Here is a 26,126-nt window from a genome sequence, read left to right as displayed (position 1 = left end):
CAACATATACACATAGGTTCCCTAAAGGCTCAGCAGAAGATCATCTTGCTGAAAGTTCTGGTTGACCTATTGGCCACACAGAGAGTGACAACAGTTCTAAATTATACCTACAAGAAAGAAATTTCCGAACATGCCAATAAAAGAGATTCCTTATTTTTAAAGGAGACTTAGCTAACCGAAGGTACAAATCTGACTCTCGAGGGTATCACCTGTCAAATTATTAGTAGAATGCAGCTAAAGCTGAAGCTTTTAGGGACTAATGCAGAGCCCTCTAGTGTGCGAACCCTGTCTCAGTGGAAGACATTAAGTCCTGTCTCAAAGATAGTGGAAGCTGGCAGGGAACGGGGATGATGGGACGTCAGACAAAAACCGCCAAAAAACTTACCTTTTGCCGGCAATCTTCTCTCCTCTGCTTCAATCCCTTCCCGTGCCACCTTCTCCTCAGCTTCGGTGCAAGCAGGAAGCACACAGGCTCTCTTCCCTAAATCAATCACAATGCTGCAGTGTTGTGATTAGTCTGAGCGCCATGGTCCGGCACTCAGATGGGGAATGGGAGCTTCGGTATGTTCCTCACCAGGCTGTGTATTGCATTCTAGTGGAGAATATGCAAATTGCGCATGACTTAGTGGAGGAGCCGCCCCTGCTCAAAGAGGCCACTTATATGTGACTGACCAAGGTTAACACAGCTATTTAAGAGAAAATTCACCAGGAAAGAGGGCTTAAAGGCAACATTGACCATGATCCGGGACAAAGCCTGGGGACCGAATGGTCTCACTAATGACTTTAACAAATATTTTGCCCCTGAACTAATCCCCACTTAGTAATACTATTCCATAATTTCTGTGATCACGTAAATTTATGCCCTCAAGTTTGATAGCAAATATTACTCCCAATCATTAGCCTGGCTGGCCAGATGATAAATACAAGTTCTACAGGCCAATAGCTTTTTTGAATTCGGATATCATGATTTCCACAAACGTGCTGGCCAATAGATTCATACCTCATTGGCCCTACCTTATTGACTCTGATCAGCATTTTGGAGACAAGCTGCTGACAATATTTAGCGAGTTCTTCCTCTGGTTGAAAAGGCTAAGTTCAGGAAGATCTACTACCCTTTGATATGGTCATCTGGACATTTCTTTTTCAGGTGCTAGAGGAGATCGATTTGGGCCTCAACATTCTACCGTGGATAACGGCTAGCCAAAAGCAAACTACACAAATGTACTGGTCAATGTAACATACTAGACCACTCCCCTATCAAGAAGGATGAAACAGGGATGCCCCCTTTGCCTTTTATGTTTGTATTGGTAATAGAGACATTAGCTGTCATTGTGCAGAAGTTTCAGGATATCTTGGGGATGCACGTCAGAGATGACCAACATAAAATACACTTGTTCACGACAATCTCTTATCAATGCTGGCAGACCCTGAATGCTTGATCCCTAAAGTTATGGAAGTTTTAGAATCCTATGTGAAACTATCGGGATTCAAGGTCAATCTATATAAAACTAAAAATGCTCATCTAGGTATACTGCCAGAGGTCAAAACTAGACTCCTAGATGTCACACCACTGAAGTGGACTGCAAAGAAATGTGAATATTTAGAGGTCTATATTACTTCAAAACACCACTTACTGTGTGCAGCAAACTACCCTTGCCTGCTTAATGCTATCACTAACGATTTGCACAAGTGGTGCAATCTCTTTCTCTTGTGAATGGGCAGGGTGGCAGTAATTGAACAGAATGTATTGCAGAGATTCCTTTACCTTTTTCTAGCACTCCCAGTGATTCTCCGCAAGTCTGACATAGGGACTAGGAAAAAAGTGATCAATGCCTTTATGAGGGTGTGTAAAAAGGCAAAGGTTTTGAGGAAAATATTGAAAGAGCACAAACGTTCAGGTGGATTGGGGCTACCAGACATAAAGAAATACTATTAGGCCTCTCAGCTTACAATTCTTTTTTGAACTGTCCTTTTACAAAACTAAACACCACTGAATCCATATGGATGCACCAGTGATGAATCATGCCCCATTAGCTGTTCTGTGGATGCCCAAGAAAGATAGACTACCAGTCTGCTATTAATCTGAACTTCTGAAAACAGCTATGATAGTGTGATGGTAAAACTATGGCTTCCTTTCCATCTCCCTATACACCATTGGTGGGTATCATAGATTTCACTCTAGGTATTGGTAAGAGAGACTTTAAACACTGGATGGAAGGGAGTGCTGGTTGCTATGAGACTTGTTTCATGGGTCTGATATTAAACCCTTATTTGTCAGCAAGAATACAAACTCAAAGAGACCGACCGCAGCAACTAATTCAAGTTGCATCATTGGGCTCTTAACCATGAGAATACAGCTGTAGCACTTAGACCACTGACAGCCTGCAAAAAGCAATAAGATACATATGATGGTCCTACCGGGATTATTTCCAATATATATGCTATTTTGATAGAGGTGGGAGAAGCACTGGAGTGGTCTTATATTAAGCACTGGCACAAGTCCTTGGGAATGCAATTCTCCTCATCTCAATGGCAAAAACTATTGGTGGCTATCCTGTCGTTATGCAAGAGTTTGAAGAATAGAGAATGACTGTATACGATAGTAATGGAATGGCATGCCACACCAGTGAAATTGAAACATATGTATGATATGCCAGCTCTGATAGCTGGGATGTGAGAATATGGGGATACTCTATATATATGCGGTGAGCGTACACTTGCCATATGCTCTTTTGGAACAAAGTCCTAAGTCATATAAAGGAGTGGTTGGATATTCCTTACAAACGATCCCGGTGACAATGGTACTTAATCTGAGGCCACCTGAGATTAAATGCATATCGAAACATGACTCGAGATGGACTTTCGCAATGAGTCTGGCACTTAAATGGAAATCTCCTCTTATTCTGGCAATGCAAGAATGGGCGGCAAAACTCTGTATATTGTTGACAATGGAAACATTTATCTGGGGCATTCTTGAAATGGAGCATAAATATGAAAAGATGTGGACTCCCTGGTACATTGCTTGCAAGAAAGAGTTTGGGCATGGTTGTCTCAAGTTTCTGAGATCCCAACACCTGACATCATAAATAATAATAATAATAGCACTTGTAAAGCGCATGGTTACGCCAACTGTTTGTCCCCGCGCTAAGGCAAAACTCTACAGGGAAGGAGGACAGAGTAAAGAACCTAAACCTGGAACAGCCATGTTTACAGTTTTTTTCCAGAAGAGAACCTCAGAAGATTTCAAGCGGAGAGAGAGAGAGAGGAAGAGTATTCCAACTTTTAACTGCCATCTAGCTGAAAGACCATGCCCCCTTTCTAGATTTTTGTACTTTAGGGACTTTGACCAGATAGGTCCCGGTTGATCTGAGATGGCATGTGGGATTATACGGAGTGAGTAAGCCATGCAGATAGCTCGGGCCTTTGCCCTGTAAACTACGGTGGCTAATGCATAAAGCTTTAAAAAGGATTCTTTTCACAACCGGCAGCCAGTGCAGGTCGTCGAAAGCCTTCCCCATAGAAGCTCTCCTGGGCAGCTTCAGATCTAGGCGGGCTGCTGCATTCTGATACATTGTAGCCTATGCAGACATTTTTTAGTTACTCCTAAGTAAAGAGCATTTCCATAGGACATCGCAAATGAGTAGCTACTGCGTCACCTATTGTTGATTTGTTGTTCAGTTTATTAAGCGCCAGATGTGGGCCCATTTGTTTGACCTTCAATACTAGGCAAGATAGTGAAGTCATATCCATGCAGTACTACCTAGTGGGAACGGGGGGGTCGGAGAGTGGAGGAGGGTCAGGGGAGTACGGACAGAAATAGATGTTGGAAGTGTTTTGCATTCACTTTGACTGATGGTCCACACTGTTTTATTCTATTCTATGAAAAATATTAAAAAAAGAAAGCTGGAGGCAGAAATCCCAATCCTACTGTGTGGTGGAGGGGAAGTGCAGACAGCCTTGCCAAACTCACGAGGGGAATCTATGACAGTGGAATTGTGCTACTGGATAGCTGGAAATACTACTCTGCATCACTATGAGCCATTCCTAAAAGTAGATACAGGGATTCTGGGAAACAGGGGCTACCCAGCAGCTTTCCATGGACCTGAGACAATGGCAGAACTAAAGGTACATACAGAGTCCTTGATTTGAACACAGTAGGAGGCCACTAGATAATTGTATGGGTGAAGGCATTAGTGAATCAAACCCTGGTATGGGACAGTGTGGCACAGACTGAAATGCAGAAAACGCGGAGATCTGAGGGATGGGACTAGATAGGAATCAGAACATTGGGAGCTTGTGCCAAGATAGGAGGCTGATAAACTCGGGTTGTCCTCTGGGAGGACTGCCAGATAGCTGAGGGTTTTTTTTTCAAGTTCCAGACAGGCCATGCTATGTTTAATCACAGTGGTGGGAGCATAGGTTGCAAAGGCACCCCCCTGAAAGACCACCCTGCTGTCAGAACCCCTTACCAAGAAAGCCCCCTCACTTACTTATAGCTGCTCAACAATTACTGAATGCCCTATAGAAGCTAAAGAGGGGGGTGGGAGTAGGCACTTAGAGCCCTCGATAAATAGTGATCAGGGTTAGCTTTTGCCTGGTCCAGTTGCTCTTTCTACATACATCCTACTAAACAAAATCTAGGCTGTGTAAGACGAGGGAAAATAGGGTCAGGATGCAGCTGATTGGGAACCTTTGTTCACACACAATGAGGCTGCCCAATGCTAACTGGCTACTGAAGGCTGCATGGGCGTGCCAGAGCTAAGTCACTAGATCCCAGGCAAAACTGTCTCCCAGGCTAGAGGTACTCAACATTTGGAGAGATTGAATACACCTCCCACACACAGAACTCTCACCACCATGGGGCTGATAATAGCAAAAAGGAATGTGGGCAAGAAATAAGGATCTGATATGCCTCAAAATTTGATAGCTGGGTAAAAAAACATGGATTGATGCATGTTGGTGGAAAAGCAGGTCTATGAGTGGAGGGGCTGCCCCTATAAGTGGGAAAACATATGGCAGCAATGAAACGTTTACCAGGGACAATAGTGGTCTGGCCCTTGTCTAAGGCAAAATCACTGACAGGATAGTGGAGAATGGAAACGACAATTTGGAGCTGCCAGAGCAAAATGGTTTGGTGTGCTAATATTGCTGGGTGCTTGAGGTACTCCTTCCCTCAAGAATCTTGTGGACATGCACAAGCGAGGCCTAGTCATGTGCAGGGGATGAGGATAGGGCTCTTCCACAGATTTACGTAGCACTATTTGATGGACTGATAGAGCGGGAGTAGAGCTGGGGTGTTTTGATGGAGATTTTTGCACTATTTTTTTGTTTTCTTGTGTCTTATAAAAAGGATGCATTGCAGTACCTGACAGATTGGAATGGATTTAGATACAGGAGGTCCCTGTCACTCTTTTTTCTGTTGATTTGGCTCTTACCCCCTATTATGGGGTCTTGTTGGTTGTGTTCATGAAAAAGGTTCATGCTTTTTCCATCTCAACCAGTAGATTTTGATGGAGGTGGGTGAGAATTGGGGTGATCAAATATCATGCTCCTCTGAAGTTGTTGAATCACAGATTTCAACATGATTAGTATATGAATGTGATTGTTTTTTTAATGTATGACTTCAATGTTTTTTTTTTATTTATCATTGTGCAGCTAGTGTCCTTGACTTTCTGCTGCAGCAAAGTTCCCCTCTCTTTTAGTCTGTTGTTCGTTGCCATTGTATTTGCAGACTTGTTTGCCAAAGCAATAGATTCATTGTTGATGTGGGCGATGTATCTACCCCTACAAGCTCAGGCTTTTTCACGGGGTTTGATTGTTTTTTCTGTTTTTTGTCTCATGCTGTAGGTAATACTGGACAGTGAGTCATCGCAAAACTTGTGAACATTGGTCTGCAAAGGGTTATATTAGGTGCACCGAAGCTTGGTATCTCTATCCTGTTTGTTGCTGTTGCAAATTGTGTCACACCGATGTCACTCAAATCTTGCCTTTGTGCAAGATAGTAGTGGTCTCAGCAGAGTCTTCAACTTCCCTAGTTTGCTCTGATTTTGTAAATTTTGAATCAGCGCAATGCTGCAGTTTTACCAATTTAAAATCAATAGTTGGAGTTGAATTTAGCTGGTTGTGTGGGGGATTCTGTTTAAATGTGCCCAACACTGATTCGAATATTGATGGAACATTCCCAATGTGTCAAGTATAGGGGGGTAGGGACATGCCAATGGCACTGGTTGGTCTTATCTTGCGGCCAAATTATTAAGGAGTCTAGATTTTGCAGAACAGTCTGCCCTTCATGCAGTGGTTAGTTGCCTTTCGAATAATTAGATGTCTGGACTCCGGCAGAACTCTAGAGAACTATAATGACAGGAGAAAGGTAAATACTGTAAGTTAACTTTAGTTAGTCACATTAACAAGAGTAAATACAACATTTAACAAGAGTAAATACAACACCTGCTCTGATTTAACTGTACGAGTTTCTCATGGTATGGACTGACAGGGTCAGTTTTTTCACTCAAATATACACAATAATTCAGGCAATGTGCTCTTAGCCAATGAAGAAAACTGGTCCCGTTATAGATCATGCAATGTGCTGGCCTTTGGCTGACCAATAGTAGCTGCTTCCATCTGAGCAATTATATGCCGGATGTGGCCACTTTTCCCAGGAGGGCAAATGCATTCTCATTCTTTGTGTAGGGCAGGAGCCAGTGTAGGACAGGAATGGCCATGTTAGTTTCGTATCAGTCTCTCACATGCGACCTTACATTCTTTTCAAGTTAACCTTGTGTATTACAATGTACATTTAAACAGAAGAGCTATTTGTTTAACCACTGAGGGCCAGATGTACAAAGCTTTTGTGAGGTTGCAAACATCCCCAAATAAAATGTTTTAATGTATAAACGCCCAATTTGAAATTCAGTAATCTATTACTGAATCGCAGGGTGGGTTTGCGATTCAGTATTAGTAAGGGGTGTGTTTAGTGCATCCGTTCCTAATACCGAATCGCAGTCGTATGTGTGAATGTTTTGCAACCAGAATGAGGTTGCAAAACATTCACATTTTTCAGCCTACTCAGTCAGTCAGTCAAAAAAAAAATCTTTATTTCGGGCACTAGGGCCATAAAAAGCACATCGAAATGAATATTACAATATATACAATTTCTGACAGCACACATTAAAATATCTAAAAGATAGTTAGCACAATTTGATTTACTGATCTGACAGTGATCACAAAGTATGGAAGCATATCTCATCAGGGGATCTCCAAACTTGGGCTTGATTTATATGTATATTCCAGCAATCTCCTAGCTCTTTTCCCTTTTTTATGAAGCAATGAGATGCATGGGTAGAATCAAGTGATCAATTTTAACCATAATATTAATTCAATCTGATAAAAATTTTATAGCTAGGAGAAGAAAACACATACATAATACACATTAGTAAAAAAAAAAATTAAAAAAGGGATGGCCAAGGCAATACTAATTTCCCACTATTACGGGGAGATAAAGTGCCTGTGCATTGACAGGAAATCAATTTTAGCCAAAAGGTTGATTCGTTCAGGCAATGGTATCTTAAAAAGACACAAACATGGTGTGCATAGTTGACAAGGAGGTGGCCAAACGTGATCTTGTGTGGGTGAGTGCATGCTGCACTGGATAACTAAAGAATAACCAAATGCAAAAGAGCAGCAGCAGTGCCAGATAAAACTTGTTAAAATAGACCTCTAAAAACTGTTTGTATAGAGAAACAGAAAAAAAAAAATCACAGCAACGAGTATCAGGGTTAGGGAAGAGAAAAACACACCCATTCTCAAGGATTTTATGTAGCTGGCGTTAGACATTGGATAGCCTATAACCTCGTTAACTCCTTTTTTGTAATAGTGCTGCGGATGTGCCACAAAGTACAGAAAGCATGAAATGGAAAATGTAATAGGCGTTTGGGTGTCATACTTTAGTAGTCTAAGGGTCTCAGAGCAATGCCTGAGGCCCATGTTCCTAAACAGCTGGACCAGCCAGCGGGACCTTGGCCTCCTGTAGGCTGGACATAGCAAGAGTACATGCACTTCCGTCTCCTCCACCTTTGGACATACGGGGCAGTCCCGGCTGCAGTCGCCCTGCCACTTAGTGGTGAACGATCGAAGTGGGAGTGTCCTGTGTCTGAACTGTATGTATAACTTCTTTGCAAGGAGTGGTTGGATATCATCCAGTGCTGGTTCTAGCCGGTATTCTTATTTTGTTTCAATAAACCTTTGTGTTAAATGCCCTGGGGGGGTTCCTCCATAACTGGATCAGTTTTAGCTCTCTATAATTCACAATGAGAACCTTTCAGGGGGTCATAGTACTAAAGTATTCAGCTGAAGCCCACAGATTTGCCCTCCCCAGGGTCTGACATGAGTTCATTATGTGCACCAACCAAGGCAGTTTTCCCACACCATGCATGCTTGTAACCTCCCTCAGCTCGTCCCTATAAGTGGCAAGCTCTGAGGTGCTCCACAGATGTCGCCAAAATAGGAGGGGTCTCAAAGCTGTTTCATCTGCTATGGGGCTAATCCCCAAATCCAACGTAAGAGGTGTTAGAGGGGAGCTAGCAGGGAGTCGTAAAAGCTGCCTGGTGAAAAAAATTCTCTGTTAATGATAGAGAGGTGCTGTTGCAGTGACCCCATAGTTCTGCCCCATACAGAGTGGCTCCCCTAGCTTGGAACTTATAAAGTTCAACCGCAGGGCCGATTACTTTATGGGTACATTTGTTGCACATCTTTAGAATACCCCCCCCCCCCCGAGACCTGGGCCAGTTTTAGATTAGCTTTTTTTATTTGAGCCCCCCAGTCCATTTTCTCGGTTAATGTAACCCTGAGGTATTCAAAGATTGGCAGCCTTTCTAGAGCCTTCCCGTCTAGACAGGGGTTTGGGCGAGTGCAATTTTTTGCATTGAACACCATATATTTGGTTTTCTGGAGATTGATCTCCAAACCCCTGTTTTTGCAGAAGACGCTGAATACGTCAAGGGCCCTCTGCATTCCCATAGGGGACTTAGAGAGTAGAAGGGCGTCATCTGCGAACATCAGAGCAGGTATCTTACGGTTCGCTAGCCTGGGGGCATCAATGTCTTTTCCTGCCATCAAGAACTCTACTATGCCATTTATAAAAAGGGAGAAGAAGGTTGGGGCCAGGATGCAGCCTTGGCGAACGCCTTTCTTGACCGGGAAGGGGGCTGAGAGCTCTCCGTTTTTGCCATACCTTATTTGAGCGTAAGTGCCTTGGTGGAGATGTTTTATCTCATGGCAAAGGTAGTCTGGAGCCCCCAATTCCATTAATATTCCCCACAACTTATCCCTCGGAACTAAATAAAAGGCGGATTTCAGGTCCACAAAAATGAGATAGAGGCTGCCATCCTCTATAGTTACAGTTTTCCAATACAGGAGCTGTAATCTAAAGATTTGATCGATGGTAGAGATCCTCACCCTGAACCCAGCTTGGAGGGATGGGAGTATATTATGTTCTTCTATCCAATTCTGTAATCGGGCCAGAAGTGCACGTCCATAGATTTCCTGGCTTACATCGATTAAGCTAATGGGGAGATAATTAGCAGCGATCAGTGGGGAGCCCTTTTTGGTATGATTTCTGCCCAAGCCCAGGTTGGAGGGATCGCCATACCCTGAAGGATGGTAGTAAACAGAGTCCACAAATAAGGAGCCCAATCGGAGGGTTCAGAGCGAAAAAGGTCTCTGGGGATCTTATCCAGCCCTGGCGCTTTTGCTGGCAGGATCTTGCCCAGAGCTTCCATGATCTCCTTGAGGGTGAACAGAGGGGTGTCCTGTTGGGGTGGGTATAGATGAGAAGGAGTCATTACCACCAGCCCAGTTTCTTTCTCTAGCATTTCATAAAGGGACTTGTAGTGGGCTCTCCAGACTTCCTCCCCTATGTTTGGTGATATCGCTAGTTTGCTCTTAGCCGTTCCGGTGTTAATCAAATTCCAGAATGACCGCATATCATGGTTTTCCAACGCGATTCTGAGATTAATCCATTTTTCGCACTCCCAGCTGCATCTGGCTTTAGCTATGGCTAGTTTTTAAGTGGCCCTGGTTTCCTTGATTTGTGGTCTGTTATTTGTCTTAATGGCAGCTAGAAGCTCTAGCTTAGCTGTTTTACAGTGATCATTGTACCAGCGATGGTGTGCATTGCTGTTCAACCTAGTCTTTTTACTGGTGACGAAAGAAAAAGCCAGGGTAGATAGCATTTCTTGATGGTTATCGAAGACTATGGTCTGGGAGGTTGAGATGTCAGTCGTTCCAGAGTGCAGGTGTGCTACAGTGAGTAGGTGGATGATTTTCTGATATAAAGAGGCAAGCTTGGCCTGTGATTGCGAAAGTTCCCCCCATTGTATTCTCCTACCTCCATTGGTCTGGATAAGGCTAGGGGCGGGTTGTGGGATTTCACCTGGGGGGACTTCTATTATATGGGGGGGATATTTCTAATTCAAGGGTGTTGTGGTCACTCTCGTGATGAGGAATAATCTTAAAATCTAGGACCTTATGCCATGATTTAATGTCCACTAGGATGTAATCAATAATTGATATCTGCCCTGGTCTATTATATGTGTGCATCCCCGGGCTATTCCATGTTAGACGACCATTGCATGCCCTTAGTGAATGACAATGTAAGTGCATGCATCTGTAAAGCAAACGGGGTCCAGGCCCGTATGTACGGAATATTGAGCTCTGGAATAGCCCAAACTGAGTCCTCCTCGCTTGAAATACTTTTGGGGAGATCATTCAGGGGTTTGAATTGACAATTGAAATCCCCTCCTACAATTATCCAATAATTGTCCGGTAAGAGTTTTGGAGGTTTGGTCATAACAGACCGGGCGTGAATAGATATTAATCAGGGAAATTTTGGTTTTTGGGGGGGAAAGTCAAAAGAATACAAAGGATGTCACAAGATGACGTTTCTATCTGCTTGACCTCACAGCCAAGATGCACGCCAACCCAGATACTTAGACCCCTGAAAGGGTGAACAACCTTTACAACGAAACTATTACAACGCGCTACACTTACAACAAAATTTTTACAACGCAACATCCACTACAACGCATTCCATTACATAGCATGACACTACAACGCATGTTTAAAAACTACCTTTACAACGCATTCCATTACATCGCATACTACCTTTACAACGCATACCATTACAACGCAATCCAACACTTACCCTACTGTTGCACCCCCTGGAGTTAGAATAGTAATTTTTACCCCTATACTATGCGTTGTAATGGTATGCGTTGTAAAGGTAGTATGCGATGTAATGGAATGCGTTGTAAAGGTAGTTTTTAAACATGCGTTGTAGTGTCATGCTATGTAATGGAATGCGTTGTAATGGATGTTGCGTTGTAAAAAATGCGTTGTAAGTGCATGCGTTATAAAAGTGTGCGTTGTAACGACATACATCCCTCCGAAAGGCCTGCCACTTTCCCCCCTATCAGCTGGAATGCTATAGGACGCTTATCCCACTCTGTGTGTTGTCGCCCTAGCCCAGGTTTCCTGGAACATGCATAGCCCATGTCGGTCAACAAATTCCCCCCAATCTGGTATATCCAGTTTTGAGGTGAGTCCTGCTATGTTCCAGGATAGTAGTTACAGACCAGCTGTATCCATCTCGTTTCCTACGTGAGTAGAGGGTAATTTACTGGGACTTAAGTGCGCCCGATGTGGATTAATTGTCCCCATCTTGCCCAGCGCCCCTTGGTCATGGCCCGAGTCGCTCATACTCGTGGCTGCCAAGGGATGCTTTGCGATGGGGGTGTGGTGGGATTGTTTGGCTTCAGATTGTATTGAGGATGGTCGGGGATTGGGTGGCCCGTGCATGTTGGTTCCGGGGTTGTGCTTGGCAGGTCACTCGCTTTCCCCTCACACCCCTTCTCTGGTTCTCCCTTGTGCTTCCTATGTCCTCCCTGGTGTATTAAGGCATATGGGTGAAATTCTTTTACTTTATTCCCTACTTGGCAGCTGGGGCTTTGAACTAGGGGCCCAGTGAAGGTTAGTCAATCTATAGAGTCTAGGGGGCTGAATCTGTTTGCAACAGGAATGTTGTACAGAGGTGGACGATTAGAGTCCCAATTTTGACTGAGGGGTAGCCTATTCTCGGTCCTCGCACCCCTGTCAATACCAGTCTCTCATAATGTGAGGGTTTAACCCTGGGGATTAAAAATATCCCAGAGGGAGGGAGGCTATGCCCCCATTCTCCCTTTGGTGACCACACTCCTTAGTATACAGGTCCCGGTAACATCTTTTGGCCTAAAGCCCACCGAACTTACCCTACGAGTGAGAATGATTTCATTAGCGTCTTTATATGAAAATTACCTATATTTAACCAGCCAGAAAATACATCTGTTTTTAAGTTCATAGTGAGATTCCCTACATCCCTTTCTCATCTGGTACTCCTGATAGTATGATAACATATGGGGATGAGGCCGGGGTCAGATAAATGAGTGGAAAGGCAATCTCTTCTGCTTGGGCTTGTTTGGGGGTTCCTAGCTGTTCTCTGTCCCAGAGCTAGAACCTGGTTGACAGGAGGCTGGTCCTATTGCCACAGCCGAGTGCGGCTTGGGAGTGCTCTCTACGATGTTCCCTTGGGAGGCCTCCTGCAGGTGGTTTCTTGTGGCAGGTTCCTGGCAAGATGTTTTTTTCCCAGGGGCGTCTGCTACATTCAAGTTTATTGGGTGAAGCCTGCTAGGACCAGTCTATTTGTTTGGAGCTGGGGTGGCTTGGTTGGTAGTGAGGGGTGCTATTTGCAGGACTAGAGATTTAGTTGTCTCCACCTCCTTGTGGGTTAGCTCTACCTTGCCCACCCAGTTATCAACCAATAATGACAGTTTATTAACCCGGTCCGTTATTGTCTTAAGTTCCTCCTTTATAGTGGTCCTAAGCTGAGATTGGAAGTCCATCACCAGATTTTTCACACAAGGTGGTTGTTCATGATTGACCTGCGGTGTATCCTCTGTTTCTCCTACCCCATATTTAAGATTTTTTGCTCTGTTAACTATTTGTTTTTTCCGCTTTGGGCCGTAAGTAGTCCTTTTTTTGGGGGGGATGCTCACCAGGGGTATCTGGGTATTGGATGCTGCACTGGCCTTTGCGCGTGTCCTTGGTAGTTCAGGTGTTGAATCCAATGTTAGCGGTATAGACAAAGACAGGCTACCAAGTTCCTGGGAGGTAGAGCAGGCAGCTATGACTGGGGTTAATGAAAGTCGCCTTTCTGTCCGCTCTATTTCCGTGGCTACGACTCCTATTGCTCTTTGCAGCATTTTGTCTATTGAGGTAGGTTGTAATGGCAAAACAGGTTGAGGAGCGGCAGTTGTTCTAGGATTGCCCATGATTGTAACTGTCAGTGATTCAGAGGATGCTGGAGATTAAGATTAAGTATCGGTCATCTCTGTTACAAGTCCCACAAGGTTAGAGTTGACAACTTCCCACTGCTATTGGTTGTGTATTTCATTTGTGAGTGTTGCTGCCAGGAGGGAAGTTACTCGCATAGGCAAAGTTCCCTTTGGTTTATCTTTTGTCTGTAATACACTACACAGATGATTGGCACTAACCTTGGGTGAACGATCCGAAGTTAAAGATGTCCTGGGGAATCCGTATTCAGAACCAAGTGGTGTGGCCCAGCCCAGTCTCATCCATGGTCTGACGGATGCAGACGGTCCCGCCCTTGGCCTGAGCTTCACCTGGGTGCGGCCAGGGCATGCCCGCGCGCGTTCTGCACTGCGGGAGGCCAGCGAAGATCTTATCTTGCCTCCGGGCATGGGACGCAGTGTCAAGGGCAAGCCTCAGTACAGGGCTGCTGGGGGGTGTAGTTTTACCTTAGCCGTTCCCCTCACAGCTGATTATGGCGACGTTGGCCGTTCCCCTCATTGCTGGATGGAAATGATGTTGGCCGTTCCCCTCACGGCTCCGGTGTTGCACTGTTCCCGGCGTCCTGTGCTGCTGGAGGCCGGCGAAGATCTTATCGTGTCTCTGGGCGAGGGGTGCAGCGTCAGGGGCAGGCGTCAGTACAGGGCTGCTGGGGGGTGTAGTTTTGCCTTAGCCGTTCTCCTCATGGCTGGATGGAAATGGTGTTGGCCGTTCCCCTCATGACTGCGGCGTTGCGCTGTTCCCGGCGTCCAACACTGCGGGAGGCCGGCAAAGATCTTATTACGCCTCCGGGCACGGGACGCAGTGTCAGGGGCAGGCGTCAGGACAGGGCTGCTGGGGGGTGTTCCCCTCACAGCTGTTTATGGCGACGTTGGACGTTCTCCTCATGGCTGGATGGAAATGGTGTTGGCCGTTCCCCTCACGGCTGCGGCATTGCACTGTTCCCAGCGTCCCATGCTGCGAGAGGCCGGCGAAGATCTTATCGCGCCTCTGGGCGGAGTACACAGCGTCAGGGGCAGGCGTCAGTACAGGGCTTTTGGGGGGTGTTGTTTTGCCTTAGCCGTTCCCCTCACAGCTGATTATGGCGACTTTGGCAGTTCCCCTCGCGGCTGGATGGAAATGGTGTTGGTCATTCCCCTTACGGCTGCGGCGTTGCACTGTTCCCAACGTCCCCTTGCGCTGTTCCCGGCATCATATTGTATAAAAAGATTATCAATTTATAATGCACATGGCTCATAAAGAGTGTGTGCGCAAACGTTGTGAGTGATTTCTAAAAACTCTCAGTACAAGTCTGTTTCAGTTGCTCGTTCAAAGAGGGACATACAATCCAGATGACAGGATAACGTGAAGTTATTCAAGTAGGTGGTAACCCATTTACAGCATTCCCCTGTGAGAAAATTTGCAAAAACATTTTTTAAGAGCAGGCAGCGGTCCCACGCACCACTGCCTACTCTTAAAAAATTAAAAGAAAGCTTTTAATTTTTCTTTTTGAAACGCATCCCATTTGCATTTAAGAAAAAAGGGCTGCATTAAAAAAAAAATTGGTTTATTGAAAGCAATGTCAGATATGGTGGTTTGCTGGCCACCATCCCTGTGATTTTTGCAATTCCCAATTGGTCGTAAACCAAGACCTACCTCAGGAATATTAGTGAGGCAGGTCTACTTGTGACCCACTGGAAATCGCTAAATGTGTCTAAGACATGTTTATACATTGGTGTTTGCGATTACCAAATAGCGAATCGGGTAAATTCACTATTTGGCAATCGCAAACTATACGCAATCTACATCTGGAACTTAGACCCCCACTGTCAGGTGCAATTTCCTTCCTCTTCAGAGTCAAATATGCCCCTACGTACAATAGGAGATCTGGAGTAGAAATGTCAATGTATTACCTGACAACACTTGTTGAGACATAGGGTGTGATCCTCTCAAAGCCTCATTCACATGCAGCTGCAAGAAGTGAGATTTGATTGCAAAGCATGCAAATAAATGATTCCATTAACGTAATTACGATATTGTTTGTTATTTTTTGTTATGTTTATGCATAATTTATTGATATAATGCTTAGCTAGGACCATATACAAAGCTGAACACTACCGTCTTTAGATAATATATTAGTTGTGCCTTACATGGATGATCTTCGTGATTGCAGTTTGGTGAAAGTAAATACTTTTCTAGGGAAGTATTTATTTAATTTATTAGGGTTTTTCTTAGTTCTCAGTCTTTGTAGTAGTAGAACCAAATACCAGGGCATGTATTCAGACTTCGGATTATTGGCAACGCAAGGCGGGAGAATGTCACAATCTTGAAATAGAAACAAAATTTCACAGTACCACCCACATGTTTTTAAGGGCGTGATTCTCAAAAAGGCTTAAATATTTGGCCTTTAAATTTACTCCTACATTTTGAGAAAGCTTCTCACTTACCTGGCATTTACAAGAATTCCAAGAGTACACCTCGGAAGCTGCAATTTAAGATACACATTTAAATACACTTATTAATTAATAATGCATTTCTTCATTTATGTTTACATGTAATGCATGATTGCACTGGCACTAAATAAACTTATCCTTAGAGAAATCTATTAACTTTCTCTATGTGACTGGTCTTCACATTTTGATGGTGTACTTAACGTGGAATACCATAACCTGATATTTTGTTAAAACATTATCTAATCACCCCTAAGGGTCTCAATGCGCTGGGGGCCATTGGGGAGATTAAGCACATGGTGCTGGTCTGAGCTGCGTGCCGGGGCTGGGAATCGAACCATGAGCCTCGTGCTCCGGAGTCAGCCGCCCCTTCCGCTGCACCACACCACTCCCGATTAAAGGTGTGCAATAGTGGCATTATTTTCAGTGTGAGGAAATCTGTTTATGAGGGCAAATTACATTTTGTGAATCACCAACAGGAACTAGAGTACAATGTGAAACCGGTGTCTCTACGTTATAGGCCATTAGTCTTTCTTATCAACTATTTTACACAGTACTTGTTAAATAACGTAGTGCACAATTTTTTCAATGACTCATCCACATGTAGCTTGAAGAGTTAATGTTTGATCATGAAACTAGAAGTAAATCGTTTTATTTGCGGATTTAGGTTATTGATTTGTACTATCCATAAAGAAATTCTTTCTATGTTACCTTTTGCATACATAATACACATATCTGAATTCTTTCACTTTGAGATAACACATATTTTTGGTCTCTTACACAGCTAGTATTATTGTTATCGGGTCTTGTTTAGTGAACAAATTAATATTTCTTTGGCAGTATTTTCTTGCTCAAATTTTTATCAGTTCCCATACTTGGTCATAGGAGAAGCAAATAGCATGAAATTTAGCCAGAACTGGTATTATTGACAACAATTGAAGATTAATTATGTTAGTGTCGTGAAGTAAAAACACCTGTTGAAAATAAAGTAGAGGTCTGCAATGTTTTCCTTATGAATCCATAGTTGGGAAAGTTGGGAAATTCTAGCCCACAGATAGTAAGTGTATTTTTCCTATTTTCCTAGGACTATGCAATGCTGGTAGTTGAACTTGGCCTTTCTGCAGGGTCATTCCCTAATGCTTTGCCTTCACCCTCCTGTTTTCTGAAACGGTTTTTGTTGGCTTTTAGGACTTTGCCCACTTTTCTACTGCTAACCAGTGCTAATGTGATTTTGCTCTCTCCTTAAAAAGTGGCAGGGCTGGCTTACACCCAATTGGCATATTTAATTTACGTTTAAGTCCCTATAATAGTGGCACTACCTGTGCCCAGGGCCTGTAAATTAAATGCTACTAGTGGGCCGGCAGCACAGAGTGTGACACCCTCTTAAGTAGTCTTTTGAACAAGGTCTGAGACCTGCCATTGCAGAGCCTATAGATGCAGTTTTAAACTGAAATTTTGACCTGGCAAAATAAACCTTTTGGCAGGCCCAAACCATCCTTTTTAATACATATAAGTCACCACTAGGGTATGTCCTGGATGGCCCATAGAGCAGGGTGAAATTTATTTAAAAAGTAGGACATGTACCTTTAGGGTTTTACATGTCCTGGTAGTGAAAAGCTCTTAAATTCGTTTTTCAATACTGCAAGGCCTACCACTCCCACAGGATATCATTGGACTAACCTTATTACATTTTATGGGTGTAATTTCTAAATGGGAATAGGTAACCCATTAATGTTTGGTGGCTCTGGAATCACAATTTAAAATCCTAGCTTATGAAGAAAATGGCACTTTTAGAAAGTTGGTATTTTTCCTCGCCATAGCCATTTGAGGCATGCAGCCTAAATCTGGGTCACATGACTGGATGTGGGTGGCAGTTGGGCTTTGTGTATTCCCCCTGGACAGCCGCACACAATAGGGGAGCTTAAGTGAGACTGGATGGACCATCACTGGCAGGATGGGTGGAAGTATCTGGGAAAATCCCCATTTACACTTGAACAGGCTGTGTCCTGCATCCACACAAAGGTCTGCACACCCCCTGTAGTTAGTCTGGAGTGACAACCGGGAAGGCAGGGCATCTGTGTACTTAAATTGCATACCTCTAGAGGCTTTTTCCCACTTCACTGGCACAACTGGGTATAAATACTATGGGGCATATTATCAAGAACGTGTGATAATCATCGCAAAAGTAACTTAACCCAACCTACAACATTGCAGTCTATCGCAGGAAATTTACGCCGTGTTAACCAAGTATTCACAACACGGCGGTACCATGTGATAGTCACCAGATAACACGTCAAATGGACGCGTTAAAAACAACAGCACGCCACAAAAATGTGAAACACGAACACCAAAAAAGCTGCAATGAGGCCAAGCGCGATACAAAAAGCTGCGAAAACCAGCCAAAGGCCTACAAATCCCACGCGTCTGACGGGAAAATGCACTATAAAAGAAAGGAAAAAACTGCGTAGTACCATGGATGCACCCAGACAAAGTGCAGAGGACAATGCGAACTCTACAAGCCCCACGGAGGACCAGCATGGAACCCTGTGTTCGAGGAAGGGCAAGGAGAAGAGGAAGACGGGGTTCAGTCCGCAGGAAGACCGGATCATCGTCACGGAGGTGATAGAACACCATCACCAACTGTTCAGCACCTTCACTGCGGCCCTGGCAACCCAAACGGAAATATGGCAGGCCATCGTCACCAACATCAATGCAGTCGGAGTGTCGAGGAGGTCAATGGAGGAGGTCAAGAGGCGCTGGCATGATGTGGTCCAGTGCGGATCACATCCATAAAGGAGCAGGTCACACTCTGACATATCCACGTGGACCCACAACCCATGCCGTACAATACGCGCAGCAGATGAAACAATGCACCAGGCCACAAAATCTGTCCAAGAGCACATATGACCCAAGTCGCAAACAATTCAGCCCCCGAAAAGCACACAATTCAAAGGCAACCCCGTCAAAGGGAGAAGGGTACACGAAATCAGAGCTGCAATGGCAACTCCCCCACAATGCAGCACACACACATAGCAATCACAGAACATCGGCAAAGTGGTACAAAGTGCAACACCAAAACCACAGGACAGAGCTCACAACAGGTTCCGCTCATGCGTAGTAACTGTCCACTCACATCTGGCATTGCCTGACACTGTGTGATGATAATGTACGGGTACTACATCCGTCATGTAGTCGAAAAACACACTGACTGCCATCAAATAGCCTACTCCACCAAAACAGGCACAATGTACATTGGCATGCAGTCTGAATGTAAACATCTGCAAATCTTCAACATACATGTGAAACTCTGTTAACCTGCATCTCCCCTTTACATTGCAGAGGGACAAACAAAACCTCCTGCAGAGCACACCACACTTCTCATCATTGATGATGAAGAGGACAATCTGGACATATGTCAAGACACCCTCCAATGGATAATGGACAGCCTCCGCACACCATCCCCAGGAGCAGGGCAGGCCAGCTGCCTCGAGGTGATCCCACCACCTGCACAGACCACACAGCAGGAAACACACACCACCACTGCTGTCTCCCAGGACCCCCCCGACCAATACATGGAATTGGAACGGCGTGTGTTGGGTTGCCAGGTGGAGTTGGCTGATCAGCTGCGGGTGGATTTCGAGCTCGTGGCAGCCAAACTCAATGCCATACGTGACGTGGGTGTCTGAGTCCCATCGGGACCATGTACAGTCCCTATCGGACAACCCCTGTCCGTACCATGCTCCACCATAGACCTTGACTGACCTCGCTGGGGCCATTGATCGGATACAAGAATTGCCTGGTCAGACAGGCACCAGCGATGACAGCACAGATTTGACACAGATGCTGAGGTCAATGGAGACCATGGAGCAGATGCAGGCTGGAAGTATGGCTGCCACGGCTGGACAACAGCGAGTAGTATCTGGGAACTTCAATGCCCTGCAGTTCATCATCTTGCCATTGCTGCCACTGAGCCTGTCCCAGATGACTGCAGCGGGAACATCGACACACACAGCTCCGACCCCTGATGTGTCAGTGGCACACAGTGATGTAGCCCCATCACCTTTGCAGTCTGATGTGTCAGTGGCACACAGTGATGAAGCCACACACACCGAACACACCGGACACAGAATCCGTATCAGGGGAGTAAGATGGGGATGGTAATTACTGTGTGAGGAAGGAGGCAGTAGCATCCATCACCGCCATATGGCCTGTCCCTGCCTGGTTCTGACCTATGCATCATGCCCTGGGACAATACCTTCCAGTGACCCCCGGAACACTCTGCGACATTCCCCCAGACCCCGACACGGACTGCCATATCTTCACTGCTGGACAATCCTGCTGTGGACTGCACTCCCCCTCTTCCAAATCACTTTTCAATCCCCAAAGGCCTCTGGTTGGCCAACCACTGGGCGTCCATGTAATGTGGCTTGGATGGCCATGAACAGATCCAGCTCCGTTAATCACCAGAATGTAAATAAAACATTCTAAATCACACAGATGTGTCATGACTATGTTCACTCACGTATGGAAGTATGGCTGGATGTAGGGACAATGATTGCACATGAAGGTACACCCTGGTAACTGACATCAAGGCCCATGTTTATCCCTGAGACACATGGCCAATTGGATGACTGTGAAGGTGAGTGCTAGCTGTGTTCCCATTGCACATCAACAACAATCTCACAACCCCCAACATAGGCACACATCCAAGTATTGAATAGGGCTGTGTGTAGGAATGATCAAATCGGTAGCAGGTCCTACACATGTGACAACCGAACTTCACGTCGCATACCTACCCACACACATCTGTGTGGACATGTCCTGTTATTATTCATAACATTGCTCCACATGGTCTGAGTTTGGACACCATACTCACATTGCTGAAGTCACGTAAGTGCACAGGTTGGCCAGCAACTATCCCAAAACAATTTCTGGCTCACAGAGGTGGAGCTTGCAAATGGGAGCCACCCCCATTGTACATGCGTCAGTCAGTTCCTCCCTGTGTAGGACGATGCTCATTGTGGCACACGAGTGGACAATCTGATCAACACTCATCACAGTTAGACACCAGTGGAGTTGCATAGGTTTTATTGGCATGTGCGTGTCAGTACGGATGACGCAACAGCAACAACAGGCAGGGACATCCTTAAGACACTTACATGCAGCAAGGGAACATGTCGAGGTGCAGCAAATGGTGAGGCAAAAATGGACAACAATCATCACGGATGGCAACGGTCTCAGCCCACCTTGCACTGCTTGACGAGTCATGTGTTGTTTGGCGTCTGCCCATTGCCCCATGTGAGGGGGTACGACTCACTGCCCATGGGGTCTGCATAGTGCTCAGCCACCGGAGTGCGTCGACTGTCTACTCTGCTGACAGTGATAAGGTGAAAGGGTCCGACAGGTTCACATGTTGTGCTACATTGCCATGTGTGTACTATCCCCCTAGCAGTGTGTCCGAACTGGTAACGTTGCGAAACGGCACTGTGTTGCTCCGACCATGGACCTGCATCACCTTGCACAGTTGTGTGAACACATGCGTAGTTCCACGCACATGCATCCAGAGTCCTGATGAAGGCAGACATGTCCTCTGTTGTGGTGGGATATGTGAGTATTCCCCACGATGCAACAAGGTGTTGGGACCTGTGCTGTGGGTGACAATCTGATGTGGCTGCAGGAACTTAGTTACTCGTCCATGAATGCTCGCGTAGCTTCATGTGCAATGTGTTCCAATAGTACGTTGTTGTCGTGTTCAAGGAACACCAGGGTGAGCCAATCCATTAACTGGTCTGGGAAGGCGTGTTCAGCCCACGCCGTTTCACCAATCCGCAACACAGCCCAATAGGGGAGCGCCTCGATGTGGTCACTGCACACGAGGAATTGTGCAATCTCCCAGGCACAACTGCCAACACATACGCAGTATGTCAAGGATCCCATGCACGGCTGTCTCGGTTACACTCTTGTTTGTGATCCAACAGGGGGCGCACACACAAGTCATAGTCCAATTCATCTACAGTTGTGTTGGATATGCAGACATCCATTGGGACACTCGAATGTGCATGTTCGGCAGTGGAACCAGGGCTGGATGCAGGTGATGTAGGCAAGGCGGAAGCTCAACCGGTGGCAGTGCGCCCAGTAAATGCAGCATAAGGGCATGGTACTGTTCCACATAACAGGGGTTGTGCATGTGCCCGGGATGGCCTGCCAGTGCAGTGGTGCGTCTCGTGGAACCGGCACTCTTCTGAACTGTGGCAGTTATGTGGAGGACATGCCACAGCTCTGAGCAATGATTAGAATGTGTGTGCAACATTGGGGAGGATGGGTGGCTGTTTCCGTGAGGGTCATGGTCATCCCATGCGGGGGTACCTCAGGCAGGGGCTTCTGTGTGTGGGGTGTGGATAAGGTGGATAGGTTATTTGCGCAATGCGTGGTGTGGTAGTCGTCCCCATCTGCCATGGCATCTCTCTCAGGGTGTTCCAGCCGCGTTCAGGACCAAGGTCAGAGGTGCAGGTGTCCTCCCGCTTTCTGCATTGGAACAAAGGAGCTTTCATCCCTAATGTTTGTCTGACTACTACTTAAGTGTTCGGAATGTGATGTGGCTTTGGCGCCGAGATTGAGACAAGGCCTTGGGCTCATGGTGTACCGATGGCGATACACACATACAAGTTGGCATGTGGAGCCAGGTGCCCGAGAGGCCTTGCGCTGCTTGTGCAATCTCACCCCGTCTCTCTTCCTCGCTCTCTCCCTCCCTCTCTCCCTCCCTCTCTTTCCTTTGTTGGGCGCATGGCACACCTTCTTCTCTTGGATTTTGTCTTCCAGGCTGTGTCCTACAGATTGTCCAGTGAGGGCCCGCTAGGACTCATCCAAATGGTTGTTTTGGCTTTTGTTTGAATGGTGTTTTGTGTTGGTGATTGCATTGCTGTATGACTGATTCTCCATTTTCTAGCCACGCATGTATGTTGATTTTCTTGCTTGTGCGACCTCAGGCAAATTTTTCAGTTTTAGGATTCGTAGTGTTGGTGTGCAGTTTCTTTGTCCGGGATGGGGGAAGCCCGGGGGAAACCTGGGGGGGGTTGCGGGCCTGGGTGTGGTGTCGGTGGGTGTTGGGGCCCTCTTGGGAGTCCGTGCTGCATGGGCAATTGCTTGGTGGCATCTGTTGTTCCTCATGTGTAGCTATGGGCTGTGCTCCCTTGTCTGGTGCCGGTTGTGCACCAGGTAAGAGCAGGTGTTCATTTCCTGGTGCTAACGCACCTTATCGCATGTTTTGTGTTCTTATCGCAGATCTGGCTGGTCGTTGAGAATGTTGCGGAGTGATGTTGTTGCTGCTTTTTGCTCAGGAACGCCTACTCTGCATCTCATTAGCGATTGTTGCCGGGGTCATCCGTGGCGATGTTTGTTGCAGATGCTAACGCCGGAAAAGTGGTGCTGTCGGCTGTTTTCACCGGCTTGCGAATGGGGCGGTAAATTTATCACGACTTCGGCTGCGCTAAAGTGCCGTTAACTCAGAGATAGCTCCTTGAGAATATGGCCCTGTATGTCACACACCATCACTACAATACACTTCTAGACCTGTGGATAATATGCCATGAAGTAGTATTGCTGTGCTGCTACAATGACTGCCACTCTGCTGGACTGCTGCTCTGAAGGAGATCTCACAATACAATGCAATACAACCATGATTGAAAGAAATTTGTTCAGCAGGCATAAATTGCTCCCTGCATCTTGTCCGTGCTCCATCACAGTTGGCCTGAATTTGTGACTTTGAGACAGTCTGGCCCAACCAGATATTTTTTTATTTATTTCCCTTGGTGCACTCTATTTCACTTTGTGTTTTTAATATTTTGAAAAAATTGAATCAAGCTTTCCACTGGGGCTGATTTTTGCTATATTGCTGCATGAAATGAACATACATGCCGTTTATATAATCATGTAAATGTACAGGTTGATGATATACTTCCCCGCTATTTTAGGTGTGCCAGTTTGTCCCACACCACTGATCCATCTCCGCTCTGATGAAGGTGTGGCCCTACCTTCGGCTACACACCGAAACGTGCATTGGCGTTTAACTCATCTCGTGTCTTTGGACCTTGTTTCCATCCACCACCGGGACTACACACAAGAAATTTTCATTCGAACATCATATAGCAGTTTTACCACCTTGATCGATCTGTCATGTTTCAGAACTGTGTTTGTTCCATGGAATGAATGTGCATGTCACCATGAGTGCATGCTAGTATGATTGATAGTTTTTAATGTAATGTGTGGGACATTGTATATATATCTATTTATGATATTCCATTTATCTATCTATTTAATTTTTGAAGTCTGATAACCTTGTGTGATACAATGATAATAAAAGAAAAATAATTTTGTCAATTAATTTTGATTGTTGGAATCTTTGAATATATGCAGTTATCAGCCCCGGTCATTGGTGTATAATATTTGGACCCTCTCTCTTGGTCTTTGTACTATTCTTGTACATAGGCAGGTGATCTTTGTTATTGTTGGCCCAACCAGATAGCCACAGTTGGCACCTTCTACTGATTGGATTTTTGCTGTTTTGGTCTCAAGCCATTTATTACATTTTACTCTATATTTCTAAATTGATGTGGGATTTTTCTTGTGTTGTGTTTTCACTTTCTAATTGTTTGACGTGCTGCCTAAGTACTTTACACATTACCTCTAAATTAAGCCTGTCTTCTCTTGTGCCAAGCTACCAGAGGGTAAATCACAGGTTAGTTTGGGGTTTGCTTGGGTTTCACCCTGGTGATAATTGTGATTGCTGCTTGAGTAGCGTTTTACCCCCCTCAACCAGTAACCTAATTTCCTACACTGGTGTTCCATGGAAGGCACAGCCTGCCCACTGGCATTTCTGGCTTTTTGACATCCAAGACCAGGAAATAGTTGATGGGGTGGTTGGACCTCTCAAATCCACCATTTTCTGTTCCAAGAAGTAGACGTCAGCAAGAGATGCTGGCAAGCAGGCTGCACCTTCCCTATGAATACTGGTAGATGCCAGGATAAGTTGCTGGGAAAATAGAATGCCTGGCAGAAAAGGCTGATGGTGGTTGGACATGCTAGGCTAGACTGCACTATGAGGAGGGGGACACATGCTTTGGTTGGTTGTGTAGGTGCGGGGGCCAGCTGTGACTCTCCAGGAAGGTTGGAGATTAGCTTAGAAGCTCCATTCCTGAGATACCCAGAGATGCTCCTCATTTATAGGTCTGGCCTATGACAGCTTTTAACGCCCTTCCCCTTCTTCCCCGCTTGTGTCTGGTTTGCTTTTAAACGCCCTTCCTTCCCCAGTCTGTATTGCGTTTAAAAACCCTCCCTCCCCGCCATTATCCGTTTTGCTATAAAAACCCTCTTTCCTCATTGTCTACGTTGGTTTTAACACATTACATTCCCTTCTCTGTGTTGCTTGTAATCCCTCCCCTTCCACTTTGTCTGTGTTGCTTTTACCCACCTCTCATCCCTCATGCCATGTTGTTTTTAAACCCTCCCATCCTGCCACCTGCCATGTGAAAAAGCACAATTAACCGCTCTTATTTATGATCCTGTTGCCTGCTACCTTTGGCCCAGTTGATTGTGTTGCCCGCCCTCCATCGTCCTCCCTCTCATTGTCCATCATGGTACATCCCCACCCACCATAAGAAAAAAAAGCGATTTGACATGGCCAGCGCTGGCTACATCATAGTACTTTTTTTCAAACGTTTAGCCATGCTGCACAGTAGCCGTGCTGCTGGACAACATGGCTAAAAGACACTGGCAAAGCTAATAAGTCTCACAAAGGCGCATACGTATTGGCTTTGCCAGTGCTTTTTATAACTACGTGCACTACACATTCTGTATACCTCCCATAATTAAAAAAAATACTATACAGAGTTGTGAGCTGTAAGATGATGCACTTTCACACACTCCTACAATAAATACCGCACCTTTTCAGTATAGGTATAATTCACAATAAAAGCTCTGACTTTTGTTCTGGTTTTCATGGCCTTCCCAAGAATTACAGAAGTAAACGGTGATGAACTTGAAAATGTAACACCTATTTATTTGTTTATGTAAAGATGTGATCTATGACTACCTTTTTGTTTCTCCATGGGGAGGCAGCTTATCCCATGGAGAAACCACTCCTGCAACAAAACCAGAAGCCTTTGAAGTGTTCCCCCTTTTTTCCTTCAATGGAGATGGATTTATTGTGAAAATCTTCAAGGAAGAAAACTATCTGCAGATGGTTTCTAAATGCCCATTACCTGGGCGTTGCTATCGTTTGAAGGTGTCCCCGACCTGGAACAC

The 26,126-nt window shown here is 45.3% G+C and overlaps 1 long non-coding RNA gene across 1 annotated transcript in view; it reads right to left on the bottom strand.

The window, feature by feature from the left end:
- Positions 1–26,126, bottom strand: part of LOC146860110 (uncharacterized) — a 113,310-nt gene that overhangs the window by 48,526 nt on the left and 38,658 nt on the right. The window contains exon 4 of the long non-coding RNA XR_014978790.1: positions 15,825–15,862. This is a non-coding gene — a long non-coding RNA (uncharacterized LOC146860110). The remainder of the gene's footprint in view (positions 1–15,824; positions 15,863–26,126) is intronic.

Source organism: Triturus cristatus, chromosome 3_1 (assembly GCF_964204655.1).
Source record: "Triturus cristatus chromosome 3_1, aTriCri1.1, whole genome shotgun sequence".
NCBI classification, from domain to species: Eukaryota; Metazoa; Chordata; class Amphibia; order Caudata; family Salamandridae; genus Triturus; species Triturus cristatus.
This window is presented reverse-complemented; position numbering and strand designations above follow the sequence as displayed.